We start from the raw sequence: 15,009 nt of genomic DNA, 5'->3' as shown, positions 1-15,009 counted from the left end.
TTTGAAACAGTATCTACACATAACAATTTCTTTTGGTTTGACATTGTTATGTCTTTTAAATCTCTTTTAAACTAAAAATCCTCTCTCTGTCTTTTGTCCCTCTTGTAATTTATTTTAGAAGAAACCAAGCTGTTTGTCCTGTACAGTATCCAATAGTTTGGGTATTCCTGGTTGAACTTCTGTAGTTTTGTTTAACATATCCCCCTCTTCTGTTGTATTTCCCCCAAATTGATAGTTAAATCCCAAGGCTTGATCAGATTCAGGTTTAAATTTTTTGGCAAGATAATTTCATAATGGTGCTATGTTAATCCACGAAGAAGAACATAGGTCTGGTTGTCTCTCTTTGTGATGTTAGTGGCCACTGATGCTCAATTCCTAGATACTTGAATTCCTTAGGGAGTGCAAAGTGGTGACATTTGAGTTTATCCTTGCTTCTTTATTTGTTAGCTGGAATACTTCCCTCCCCACTTATCTGGTTACTTACTGTTACCGTTTGTTTAGGAAAGATAGACTAAATCTTTGAGTCTTTCTCTTTTTCCAAATAATAAGCAAGTTTTTAGTATGTTCCAATAATCAATAAATTTTAAAATAATATTATGAACGCGTGGATTTAAATTATATTTAATGTGTTTCAGTATATTCTAGTTATCATCCTTATTGATGCTCAAATTGTCCCCATCTGTGCTCAGCACGAGCTTCTTCAGTTTGGTCCCAGAATACTTTTAACACGCCCTGCTAGTTTTCTATAGCTTCCTTGCTATCTGGTATAATGTGGTATTGTAGGCTCATGCTGTACAATTTCTATCTTACATTGGAATCAGCTATTTCTCCAAAGAGAATAATTTTTATTTTAAATGTGAGATATTGAAGCATATTTGTGCATTGATGGAGATAATCCAGATGAGAGGAGATTGCTGCAGAAGCACAATCCTTGAGTAGGTAAGAGGAGATGAGAAGGGGGACAGATTGGCCTTAGATTGGAGCAGAGACTGTTAATTTATTGTAATCATACATTGGGCAAAGCGAAATGCTGTAGAAATACAGGAGCCTTATGGCCGACTAGGAAATAAACCTTTGCCTGAGTTAAGTTGTCACATTTCCACTTATAGATTCTATACTTACTGGTATAAAATTCAGCTAGTTATTTCTTCAATCAGTGGGTATGTTGAATACTTTTGTTTTCCTATAAGTAACTTTCATAATTTAAAAAAATCACAAAATATATGACTATCTCAATATACTAAACTTTTGAGATTCTCCATGTATTGTTAAGAATTATTTCAAACTTGGAAAAAAATAGTTAACTCTCAACATTTTAAAATTATTTATTTTTGATTATTATTTTTTGATTTTCAAGTTGGGTATTCATTTACTTCTGATATGTTTGAAAAAATGAAAAATATTGATCTTATGGTTTATTTGCTTTTGCTGGCCTGAATCATGGCAATAGTAGGGTCTCACTTTTAAGTCACAAAGTTCCCAACTAATGAATGTCCCTGACACACAAATGGCTATCCCATCTTGTCTGACTTAACTAAAGTGTAATCACCCCTACTCTTCCTTCATATTCGTAGCTACTGATAGATCTATTCCATTCTTTATTTGCAGGGGCTGGAAATTATCTGTTCTCTGCATTTCCTTCTCATGTTCACTTCACTACATTATTAATGCTATCAAGGAATGTCCAGATATTGTAAAAAAAAAAAAACTTAATTCGCTTTTGTAATCTTTAGGCCTGTTATAGGTGTGCTACATGAAGCTGGCACTCTCTCCTCACCAGAGTCCCTGCTCCCTATAGTCAGAGGGATGGGAGAGCAATTTGAAGACATAGGGTGGGTTTGCTTAAGTCATCTTGAAGACTGAAATACATCTTTTAATTCCATTCATGCAACAGACTGCAAAAAGAGAATCTTAGAGCAAGAGCCTGAGGATGGAAGAAAGAAAAAGAGAAATGTAAGGAGTAGGAGAGTCCTGATCTCCTCCTTGCATTTTTGAAATATTGCTTAGAACTACCCAGCAGGGACTGAAAGAGGAAACTGTTCTCCATTCTCTTCTTTCTTCCTATGACATCCAAGACTCTCTGGTCCCAGCATCCTGAAATTGAACTACTTATTAATGGTGCTAACGTGCTACAGGTCACCAGCGTTAGAGTTTTAAAACGTATCATTTGGGGGGAACTTGACAAAAATGATTTGGATGGAAAAATTTTATTCCATTTTTTTCAGTAATTACTTTTCAAAGTATCTTTGGAACCAAACGTAATTATATATTGCAAATACATACACGAGCTGTTTATGCAAAGTTGAATTTTCAAAGTACAAAATAGAATCTAATCACTCAGTTTGCAGAAGTATTCACCCCAGGATTCCTTTAAAACAGGAACTTCTTTAGTATTTGTTTCCATATCATTAACTACTTGATAGAGACTCTATGGGTGGATTAAGTAGCCTAATATACAAAAACTGGAAATTGTTAGATAAAAATGGATGAGAAAGGAATGTTAAATACGTTATAGGGGGTATAAGAAAATAGAATTGATTTATTGATCTGTACGTTTTAGGAACGAATTTCTTTGTGAAAGTGAGAAAGAGCCCTAATTGCTGCTCACTGGGCACACAGCATAATCTTTTTGTAGTTACAGGGAGTAATCAAGTATTTTCTTCTTATAACATGAAATACCAATATTTCCTTATTCCATTCTATAGATTTATCTGCATACTATTTTATACACTTAATAGAAATGATTACATATCTGCATTATGCTTGTGAAAGGAAGTGCAGTGTCACTGTCACATATATCCTAGAGAGTTATTAAAATTTAATGAACATCAGCTAGTGATAAATCCTAGAGTGATAATGTGAAACAGGATGGTAAAATAAGGCAATTGTCTAGATAATTTGGGAAAATCCATGGTTGTTTGGTTTGATACATCTAGATATTATTTAAATGTCCCTGTAGAGTTTAATTAATATTTATACCACTGAGTGGTTTGAGCGGGGCGGGATTTTAGCCACCCTATCCACAGAGAGCCTTTGCTTCTAAGCTGGCAACTGAATCCTAAGTATTTAAGAAAACATCTCTCATTTTACATGACCAGCTAAAGGTTGAAAGCTGATAAATACTTCATAATGCTTATTCAGTTCAACTAACAGTACCGAGCTCTTAACTATGCTAGATGCTAACTATGTTAGATGACTAAATCTCTCCTCTCATGGTGTTTAGTGTTCTAGTAAAGAACACTAAAATAACACATTGTATCTTATGAGATGGTATGCTCTAGAAACAATATCTAAGCAAAATTCCATGGGGATACAGCAAGTGGGGTGATTTATTCTGAGATGTCTTTGTGGAAAATGTAGCTTTTAAGGCTGGTCTTAAAGGATGAGGAAGTTTTTAACAGGCAAAGGGATTGAAAGTAATTTTCTGAAGGAAGAGAGCAGAGGCAGGAAAACACAAGACATCTTTAGAGAATTAGTCCCCTACGTGGGACCAAAACTTAGGCTATGGAAACTTGCTGTAGTATTTGGAAATATGGTCTGAGACCAGAATCACAGGGTTTTGCAAACTTAAGCCCAGAAGACTGAACTTTCCTAATTGGCAGGAGGTAGCTGGGGAAAGTTTTGGGGTATAGGCTGTTCTGTTTAATGAAGGTAGCTTTCGTATCAGCACCAGTTTGTAATATTGGAAGCAGCAGAAATTGAAGCGTTGAAGATCAAATAGAAGACTCTTGTATTTAACTTGTAATGAGGAGCAAATAAGGCTCTGAGTTAGTGTAGGAGCAATGGCAATGGAGAGAGGGGGTGGTTTCCAGATTTTACTGGGGTAGGACTGTGATACCCTAGTGACAGACTGGATAGTAAGGGAGGAGAGGTGATGCAGAAGCCACTTGTATTTACGCAGAGGAAGAGAATGAGTTAGAGAAAATACTAAGACGGAGCAAGTTTGGAGAAGGGCTACCCAGTATGTCAGAAACCAAACGCAGAGATTTTCAGGTGAAGAGAAACAGGTGATTCTGAGAAGCATTATAAGATGAAGGCAGAGAGGAAATGTGTAGATTTAACAATTAGACAATTGCTGATTGTTTTTATTAATGTGGTAAGATCAGAAGACAGATTGCAGTGAGTTGAGGAGTACATGAGAGGTGGTACCTTTTATTTGAATCAAACAAAAGTAGAGATTTATTTTGGAGAAGTGGTGATGAAGTGTCAATGAGAGAGGGTTATGACTCTTTGAGGAGAATAAGGTTGAAAAGAAAGTTGGCATAAGGAAAGCTGATTCTAAGGAGACAATGAAGATGCCAGGTGGTATCTGGTACATGGGTGACCCCCAGTGAGCTTTGTCGCCAGTATTCATGTCCTTCTCTGGTCCCCTCCCCTTGAATTTGGCATGGCTCTGGGTAATAGAATGTGATGTTCTTGGACAGGAGTCCAAACCTAGACTTTAAGAAGACCTGGCAGTTTCTAATTTTGTACTCTGGAGAATCCAGCCGTCATGTAAGTGGTCTAAACCTGACACCATCCTGCTGTAGGGGAAACCCAAGCTATTTACATGGAAATGCCAGAGAGAGAGAGAGAGAGAGAGAGAGAGAGAGAGAGAGAGAGAGAGAGATCCAGCCATCTCGCAGCTGTCCTAGGCTTCCAACTGAGGCACCAGCCGCTTGGGCTTTCCAGCCCCAGAAGATGACACTTGCATCACCGAGGAGCCCAACTCTGCCCAAATTGCACACCTGTGAGCAAATAATATTGATTATTGTTTTAAACCACCAGTTTTTGAGTGCTTGTTATGAAGCAATAGGTGACAAACAAATGACTTAATATATGAATACATGATATTCGAGATTCGACGGATAAAATAAGGCCCCAAAAAGATGAGGGACAGTAGGATCAAGTAGAAAGATTGGTCTTGGAAGTGAGTAAGGACACTACTTTATTTGAGGCAGAAAAAGAATTGAGGACAAGATGGGTACAAATTAAATTAAAGTTAGATATGGATGGGAAGGAAATTGGACCAGTTTGAGATAGTGAGGTGCTATGTTGAGAATGAGGGCTGCGCAAAGGAGCTGAGACCGAAAGAGGGGGAGAAAACATACGGATTGTGAATGAAACAGGGATTCATCCGGGAGGAGTGAATCAATGGAAGAGCGGCCAGAAGAGCCTGGGTGAGTGTGGTGGGCATGAGTGTCTGATGAGACCAACAGCTCTGCAACATTTTGCACCTACCTACAGAGATTGGCTTCCTTCGGTGATCAAAACTGACTGTCCAGATGGGTTAACAGTCGTTCCTATTTGATTCAGGAGATTTGCACTCCAATTATATAAACAAGTGGAAAAAACTATAACCCGACTGAAATTTTGGAGTGTTTCAAAGTCTCCCAGAGACCCTTCCCATTTCGATATAAGACTCCATGGGTTGGACCCAGCCTCTGCGGCACCGCCTGAGCTCCTTGGCTGGCCAGGGAATCGGCTTCTGAGCCTCTGTCGCCGTGGCCGCTCCTCGGGGCCAGGAGCAGGGAAGCTGGGAAGCCGACTGGGAGAACCCCCGAGCCGAGCACAGCCTCTTCCCACAGCCGATCACCATGACCCACTTCATCAAGGGCCCTTCCTACGGGCTTTCGGCCGAGGTCAAGAATAAGATCGCTTCCAAGTATGATCCTCAAGCAGAAGATCTTTGCAATTGGATAGAAGAAGCGACAGGCACGACCATTGACACCAACTTTCAGCTGGGCTTAAAAGATGACATAATCATCTGCGAACTCATAAACAAGCTACCTCCAGGCTCAGTGAAGAAGGTCAATGAATCCTCATTAAACTGGCCTCAGTTGGAGAACATTGGCAACTTTATTAAAGCTATTCAGGCGTATGGTATGAAACCACATGACATAGTTGAAGCAAAGGATCTTTTTGAGAATGGAAGCATGGTGCAGGTTCAGACTACACTGGTGGCTCTAGCAGGTCTGCCTGAAACAAAAGGCTTCCATACAACCACTGACATTGGAGTTCAGTATGCAGAAAAACAAACAAGACGTTTTGATGAAGGAAAATTAAAAGCTGGCCAAAGTGTAATTGGTTTGCAGATGGGAACCAACAAATGCGCCAGCCAGGCAGGTATGACAGTCTATGGGACCAGGAGGCATCTTTATGATCCCAAAATGCAAAACGACAAACCTTTTCATCAGACCACGAATAGTCTGCAGATGGGCACCAACAAAGGAGCCAGGCAGGCGAGGATGTTAGCGCCTGGTACCAGAAGAGACATCTATGATCACAAGCTAACCTTACAACCAGTGGACAAGTCGGCAATTTCTCTACAGATGGGTACCAACAAAGTCGCTTCCCAGAAAGGAATGAGTATATGGGCTCGGGCGGCAAGTACATGATCCCACATACTGTGCTGTTCCAACAGAACCTGTCATTCACAACGGAAGCCGAGGAACAAGAACAAATGGGTCAGAAATCAGTGATAGCGATTCTCAGGCAGAATACCCAGATGAGAATCGTGGCGAGTACCGAGATGACTACCCCAGAGATTACCACTATGGTGACCAAGGCATTGATTATTAGATGCGCAGAGATGAGCTCAGTATTTAGCCCATTGTTTTTATTCAGTGAGAACCAAGCTAGCCTGGAGTAATTTTTCTCTTGTCTTCCTAAAACACTATTATGCTTATTGTACCTAAAAGAAACATTGCCTTACATACATTCCTTTTTCCTTTTTCTGCCTCTTCCCTAAATAGTTGCCTTTTAGTGCTGTAATGGTTAATTCCTACAGCGTAACCAATAACTGGCATATGAAATAAAAAGGAATACTGTGAAAGGGGAGTACTCTTGTACAGCCAATTCTTTTATTACAGATCTATGCATTTTTACAATCTTCTACTTAAACTGGTATTTTCAAATAATAGGAAGCTTTTTTTTGTTTTGTTTTGTTTTGTTTTTTACAGTTTGGTGCCTGGTTTCTATGTGGAAGACTAAACTCATGCTTATAGCTAAAGTGGTGTTTGCCAACTAAATTTAAGATGCAGCATTTTAGAAATTTACATATCAATGTTTCTACAGTATTGTTTGCTAATTTTTAAATAAAATCATGATCCGTGTGCATTTGTGATTATATGTGTACTCATTCTGTCACCTGAGCTGACAGTATCTTTTTTAAAGGAGCGTGTACAAAATCAGCCTTCAGACACATAGGTCTGGGTGGTGCATGTGTTCTTCCTGTTTGTGTCAACAGCAATGTTGCTGTTTTCTTCAACTGTATTTATTGCTGCATTTCTTGGCATAAACTTACCTCATTGTATTTTTTTCTAAATAAATATGTTTTTTCCAACATTGAAAAAAAAAAAGGAATCCATGGACCTGCTGTTTGCCATTTCCAATACAAGAAAGGATTTCCATTAGCAATTGCTGAATCATATAACTGAGATTACAGATAATGCTATTTATACGAAAGAAATTGAGTGCACATTTATTTTAGCTTCCTGTCCTATTTTTATATTTTTACCCATTTGGATTTCTCTCCCATATGTTGGCCTCGGCACTCTGTCTTAAACTGCTGTATAAGTTACAGTTCAAAAAAGCTTCTGTTCCAAATAGGACTTTATTTCAATAGGGGCTATACTTTCTTTCATTCTGTTACTTAACTGACAGATACTGGGAAGCTTAATTAGTCAATTTTTAAAAGCTCTCTATGATGGCAAAAAGAAAAAAGTTAGTTTTTATACCCTCGAGTAGAACAGAATGGCTCTTCTTTATAGCTCCTTATGTGAAACGTGAACTAGTAGAGGGGTTTGGAATGTGACTAGCTGTGGAAAGCCAAAGCTGAGCAACCCAATGAATGCGACTAAAGGGAGTTTTTGACATGACTGTCTCACTGCTGAATAAAGTCCAGTTGCTTCCACCTGGTCCCTCATCTTGTCTTAACCTCCAAGGGCTTCCTGCTCCCAGACCTCTCATTTCTCTGAGCCTCACATACACGGCTGGTTAATGGTTGGCTTTGAACTCCTGATCCTGCTTAATTTTGTGTCAAGATGTAACTGTGTTGCTTCTCTAAGTTCTGGCTGCTCCCTCTGACTCTGTGACACACTGCAATCAATGGGCCTGGAGCTTCACATTTTCACATACCTCCCACCAACTAAGATATGGCCCACAATAAGGAAAGAACTTGCCAAGGTGCAGTATCCATTGACCTCTGCATGCAATGCCTAATGTTGTGGCTGAACAGAGATGGTGCCCACTGACACTTAGGTAATTCTAGAAACTACCAATTTGCTTTGTTCACAGGAAAGTCCCAACAGGTCCTTTAAAACATGATAAGATGGTATGATTTTTCATGTCAGGGTTGATAGATAATGTCCCAGTTGCATTCAATGAGGAGAATAGTTAGAATTCATTACTGATTCCTTCAATCATTAGCTGGGAACTGATTTAGGATCACTTAATGTTTACACCTATGCGCTGGAACTGAACACCCCTTAGGACAAGCACAGATTCACTCTCAAGTTAAATGAGTATCAGGCTGAAGGAGCTTAAGGTTATACATCATGGTATGTCCATGGACAAGTAAACTAAGCATTTCAACTGAAATAAAGCCACGCTTTTGCTATCCCTGTCAAACTACAAGCTAAATAGATTGGGAAGGAAAAAGAGAATCAAACAAATCTATGGCTTGGAAACTGGGTTGGCATCAACATAGCTGGGGAAATTCAAGCCAGACTTGGGATGTGCTAAAAACCAAATTTCCTAAAGGCCTAAGAGACTTTGGCATGGAGTATTGAGCAGTTCAATTCTAGAGCTATTTAATTTGTGCCAGCTACTTACCATCACCAACATCAAACTTGCACTGCAGTGTTACTGCTGAAAATGAACTTTTCTTGGCCTGAAAATGTGCAGAGGGTAAATGGCAAGAAGAGATACAAACTGCTGTGCAGGAAGCTAAAGAGAAACTTTCATAGGGGGAGGCTTGAACATGAAGAACTCCTCACAGACATTTGGCAGAAAGATTTCCATGTAAGGAATAGCTGTAACCTGGTTTAAAACAACAAAATAAGCAAACTCACTTCATATGAGACCTTCCAAAACAATAATTATAACAAAGATGTCCCAAAGATCAAAGTGAAGAGTGACGCTCGTAGATGGCGACCTAGGGGCAGGTAATTCTTGTTTCTGGTATAAAAAGACAACTTTTGATACAATGCGTGCAATGGATGCTGTTATGCGCCACATAGACGCCCCTTCCGGGCTGAGGTGTTCTTTCTCTCAGCTTCCTGGGACACTGGCTGCTGATAGCTCAGCGCTGATTTCCTAACCCTCTGCTGAAGCGAGCTGCCTTTGCCAAGGTCATGCCCCTCCTGGGGAAGCTCACATCCAGTGACTATCGATTAGGGACTACAATGGCCTGCTCCCCTTGTCTTGACTTGGTATAGCTCTCAAGGGTCATCTCAGGTTCATGGTTCCCCTGTAGGTCTGTGGGAGACCTCTATTCCATCTGCTTCGCATTCCTTCTCACTCTGCCCTATTATCCTGCTTTCCTCGTTCTCTAACAGGTCCTGTTCCTGAGAGATCTCCTCAATCAACCTCTTGCAAATCTCTGTCTCAAAGTCTCTTATTCCAGGAACCCAACCGAAGACCATGCAAATCTGATACAATACTGTGTGATGGGACAAAAATTATCAACATATGCTTCTTCCAGCCTTCCTTTCCCCTATTTCTCGAAAGAGGAGTCAGACTTCGCCTGTTTCCTATCTTGCTCTCCAGCCTCCTCCATGCAGCATGCTGCCTTGCAGTTTTGATTAAAGGAGAAAGGTGGTAGGGAAGGATTAGAGGGCTGATGGGAAGAGATACAGGAGCAGCTATGGCAAATAATGAAAGTATTTGGGATGGAAAGGGGATTTTTAACAAATATTATGCTCAACATGGCCCCTTCATCGTATTCAAGCAATACAAGCAAAGAACTTGGATTGTTGGGAAATTAATTTTTGTAACTTGACTGCCATTTCACCCTCAGGTTGGATTACATGGGTCACATTTTTTAAGTTTAACATATGAATATAGGCAACCTCATCTTTGAATGTCAATGATTATACCAGCAAAATCATGCATTTTAAGAGTGTTTTAGCGATGGGGCATTGTTTTACTGCCGTACAACCCATATTCCTTGAACCCTATGAATTTAAGTCAACAAAAATAGATTTATAGGGTCAAGTGCTTTAAGCAAAAGCACTTGTGAAAGTATAAAAATAATTAAACAATTGTTTCAGCCTTCATTAGGGGAGACATCTAAAAAATAACTACTAAAACATTCTTTGAAAACATCTACAAGTGCCACATGCACATATGGGAGCTAAGGATAGAAGAGTCTAATGGTATACTGGTCTTGGGAAGGTATGGGCAGGAATCCTAAGACACTCCAGCAATAAGCCTTTTTGGTATTCTGTACGTTACAGTTTTTATCTTATTGCCCAATAACAATGGCACGTAAGTAGAATTGAAGAGGAATCTGGTCAGGCTGGGGTACACGCAAGAGCATCTGTAGAGACGACAAGCAGAGGTCCCTCTCCTGTTAGACTCTCTCAGCGCAGGGACTACAGCTGAACTAGACTCTCTAAGTGATTTGGGGGTGTTTGTGAAGCACAGCATCCTGAAGTGTAGGATGGATCTTCTATTTTCTTACTTTTTTTCAATTCAGAAGAATTGCCTGGAATTTTTCTCAAGGGTAAGAATTTCTCAAGAATAAGCCTTAAAAATACAAATTAGTCTCTTTAATGATAAACTTAGAACACGTTTTTCGAAACATAATATTTCCATTGGGGTGCAGTTTAGAAAGCTTGTAGTGATCACGGGCTGTTATACAGTCTAGAATCAGAGGTACTTATGTTCCAAACCTACCAAGATGCTCCAAATGCCACCCTTAGACTTGTTCTTTCAAGGCCCAGTAGAGAAGCTTTTTTTTCTTGAGGATCTCTGTCTCTTGAGTTCAGTTGCAAAGACTCTAAATCCAGAGATGCAGGATAATTGGGGAAACATAGGACAAGAAGGTTAAACATTCTTCAGAGGAAAGGACAGGGTGTGGTGGGTTGCCATGTCCCTTCTATGTCCAGTTCCACACACAGAGCTACTAAGCTGTTTCCTAATCCGGTCTCATTTCTGTCACGCCCCTGCCTACGTTTGGTCTTCAGAGATCAAAGCCTATTAGCTTTGATTTTGCTCATTATTATAAGAAACAACACGACCAGCTCCCAGAAGCTTACCCTCGTGCTCCCTTCAAGTCACTGCCCCCTCCCAAGCGCACTTACTATCTTAACTCTTTACTCCTTGGGTTAGTTTTGCCTGCTTTTTGTTTGGTACTATATGTTATTGGATGCATAAAATACATACTTTTTGTATCTGGCTTCTTTCAATCAGTATTATGTTTGTAAGATTCATCCTTACTCTTCTATGTAGTTGTAAATCGTTCATTTTTATCACATAATGTTCTGTTATATGAATAGACCACAACTTATTTATACCTTCTTCTATACTTATTTAAAATTTCCTCCTCTAGAAAATTGCCCCTATAACCAGCTACACAAATTTAACTTCCATTGCTTTGTATAAAACTCTGAGGCCAAACAATGCCCTCCGGAGGGAGAGGCTACCCTTTCCCAGGCTTTTCACACCTTCAGTGTCAAAGCCGTTCTGGTCCACTCTGATAGCCCAGAGCTGCACTGGCTACGTGTGACCTCCGAGCATTTGAAATGTGGCTACTACAAATCAAGATGTGCTGCACGTGTAAAATCCACATCAGATTTCAAAAATTATCCAAAATAATTCAGTAATTTTTATGTTGGTTACTTATGGAAGTGCTTATGATATGGACTGAATGAAATGCATTATGGGAATTGATTTCACCTGTTTGTTCTTTTACTTTTAAATATGTGGCTAGAACAAGATTTAAAATTACGTAGGTGGCTCTCATTGTATTTTCATTGGCTAGAGCTGACCCAGGTCACTGTCTTACTTTGTGGCTCTGTTAGTCTTCTGCTCAACATCAGGATGTTGGGCCAGGTGAATGCTCAAGTTACGTGTTCAAAGAAATTCTCTGAAGACCCAGGTGCCTGTTGGAGCCAGTACATGGATGCTCAGTCCCTGGCGGGGAACAACTGTCCCTTCACCATTGAGACTGGTCCAAGTGAGAATGCACACATGCCAGCCTGGGGACGTGAGTGCCACACGTATGCTTCGGGCAGCCAAGAAACTTGGGTATTGCATTATGCACTTATACCACTTTAATTAAAAAATGACAAGAGATGTTGATTATGAAAGTATATTAGGCTAACAATCATGAGAGACTTCACGTTTCCATCCTCCATAGGAAAACCACTTTTCGCTTCACTTAACACTGTTTATATCTGCTGTTGGTTTATGTGGAAAATGTGGCAGCTAAAGTTCAAACGGTTTATATTTGGCAATATAAATTATAATGAGTCATTCTGGAGGCCAGCTGAATAATGAAAGTGTCAATTAATTTTAAAGTTTTTGACCACGTGTTTAGGTTTTATCATCTACAGACCACATTCTAGATCAATTGCAAGCATCCAAATTTAGGGGTTCCACAAGTCCCAGAGTCATAAAGAAATTAAAATGATCCTACTGAAACAGGAATATATCAGATATTTTTTAAGTGGACATGTGATTCCTAACTACTGAAGTCCATATTCCACTCATATGTGACATTTTATTCTGAAATTGTGCTTAACCTGAAAGAATTCAGAATTCAGGACTGTTGAACATTTCACTGGGCAGACAGATTTTAACATTTCTCAGCACATTTGAGTTTTCATAATCTTTATCCCTGTCTTCCAACGTGTAGCACTCACGTCCCCAGGCAGGCATGTGTGCATTCTCACTTGGACCAGTCTCAGTGGCTGAAGGGACAGTTATTCCCCTCCAGAGACTGAGCAGCCATGTACTAGCTCCAACAGACACCTGGGTCTTCTCCAGCATCATTATTACTCAATGTTGGCAAATACACCCACATACCTCTTACTTTTAAAGTCATAAAAGTTTTAAATTATTAAAAATCTATAGAGATATGACCTCTTGATTGTGCATTATATTATGCTTCTAATCCCCAATTGCCCTAATCCCTTAATTAAAAGTAGAGCAATTTAAATCATTGCAATGATGTTTTTGTGATTCTATATTTTAATTGCATTTAAATGATGAATACTTGATGCTGTATATTTGTCAGACAAATAGAAATAAGCACCCTAATTCCCTAAAAGACAGTTAACTATGATTTAAAGCTAGAAAAGCCTTGATTAAAATAATTAGGAAATTAGAACAACATGTAAATGTGTCCAAGAGGCAAATTCAAGGACTTCATTCTAAATACCTTTATGGGAAAAAGAAAAATCATGCTGATTTCAGAAAGGATTAAAAATTGAACAGGCCTAGGGTTTTCATCAGGAAATGATCTGGTTTTAGAATCTCCATTATTTTTTAAGCTACTTGGGGGACTATTTTAGAAACAGCTCAGCTTGTGTGGAATGATCCTCTGAGTAAAGCCCTGACTCGAATCTGTTTTTCTGTCATTGGATCCTCATGTAAAATCAGCCCATTAAAGTCCTTCTCACATAATCTTGAGGAGAAATATAAAGTGTTTCTTCAGAGCAAGAATGGGAGGTGAGGGATGAATGTCCTGGGTGCTTGTCACCACAGAGTAGTCTGCTGTGCTTGTGAAGTCCCTGTTAGCTCACTGAAGACAGGAAGCAAAGGACACAGCCATTTGGCATTCTTCTGCAGGCTCGGAAATGATTGTCTGCATAGAATCCAGAAGTGTTAGAGCTGTAAAGGGACCTTCGAGATCACTGAATCCAACTCCCCTTCTGTAGAGGAAGCTGAGGTCCAAAGGGGAGGTGGCAAGATTGTTAGAGGCATAGCACGCTCCGCTCAGAAAGTACAGTGAGACAAAGGCAGGAAAATGTGCACATATACCCTCGCATGTGCATGTTCTCCCCACCCCCCACCGCCGTGCGCGTGCACACACACACACACACACACACACACACACACACACAGACACCTTGACTCTTTATCCTCAGTAAGTTCTCCCAGGGTGATAGTGTCATGAGAAGAAGGAGTAACTCTTTTCTTTTTATTAATTTTATTTTTCCAGCTTTCCTGAAGTGCAGTTGACAAAAACTGCATATATTTCAGGTGTACAACGTGATATTTTGATATGCTTATACATTGTGAAGTGATTATTACAATTAAGCTAATAACTATAAACACATCCATCACCTCACATTGTTCCTTTTCTTTATGGTAAAAACACTTAAGATGCACTCTCCTGGCAAATTTCAAGTATACAATACATATTATTAACTATAGCCACCATCCTATACAGTAGGTCTCCAGAATTTATTCATAACCAAAAGTTTGTCCCCTTTGACCAACATCTCCCCATTTCTCTCAAGCCCTAGTAACCACTCTTCTTTCTGTTTCTAGGAGTTTAACTCTTTTTAGATTCTACATATAAGTAAGGTTGTTCAGTATTTGTCTTTCTGTGTCTGGCTTATTTCGCTTAGTGTAATGTCCTCCAGGTTCATCCATGTTATCACAAATGACATGATTTCCTTTTTTTTCAAGGGTTAATAGTATTTGATTGTGTGTATCTCACATTGCTGGCAAGGATATGGAGAAAAGGGAACACTTGTGTACTGTTGGTGGGAATGTATAGTCCATTATGGAAAACAGTATAGAGGCGTCTCAAAAAATTAAAAATAGAACTGTTAAAGAGAAAAACTACAGGTCCAAAATGGCATCACTTGTGCTATAGCCCATGATGCCAAACCGAGACTTAATACCTGACCTAAGTGTAGTTGCAAACTTCACCACAAATATTATCTTAATCAACCAGTCTGGAATGTTCTGGTTAAGCACCAGTAAGGTAGTCGGTCACATGGGTCCTCTCCATCACCCAAAAGAAGAAGAGATAATCTGTATGATAAAATCCTTACCGTTCCCTTCCCC

The 15,009-nt window shown here is 39.5% G+C and overlaps 1 pseudogene; it reads left to right on the top strand.

The window, feature by feature from the left end:
* Window positions 1-4,963: 4,963 nt before the first annotated feature.
* On the top strand, window positions 4,964-7,098 carry LOC109451229 (calponin-3; annotated as a pseudogene).
* The last annotated feature ends 7,911 nt before the right edge of the window (window positions 7,099-15,009 follow it).

This window comes from Rhinolophus sinicus, linkage group LG01 (assembly GCF_036562045.2).
Source record: "Rhinolophus sinicus isolate RSC01 linkage group LG01, ASM3656204v1, whole genome shotgun sequence".
Taxonomy (NCBI): domain Eukaryota; kingdom Metazoa; phylum Chordata; class Mammalia; order Chiroptera; family Rhinolophidae; genus Rhinolophus; species Rhinolophus sinicus.
Note: the sequence above shows the minus strand (reverse complement) of the source record. Positions and strands in the feature narration are given on the sequence as shown.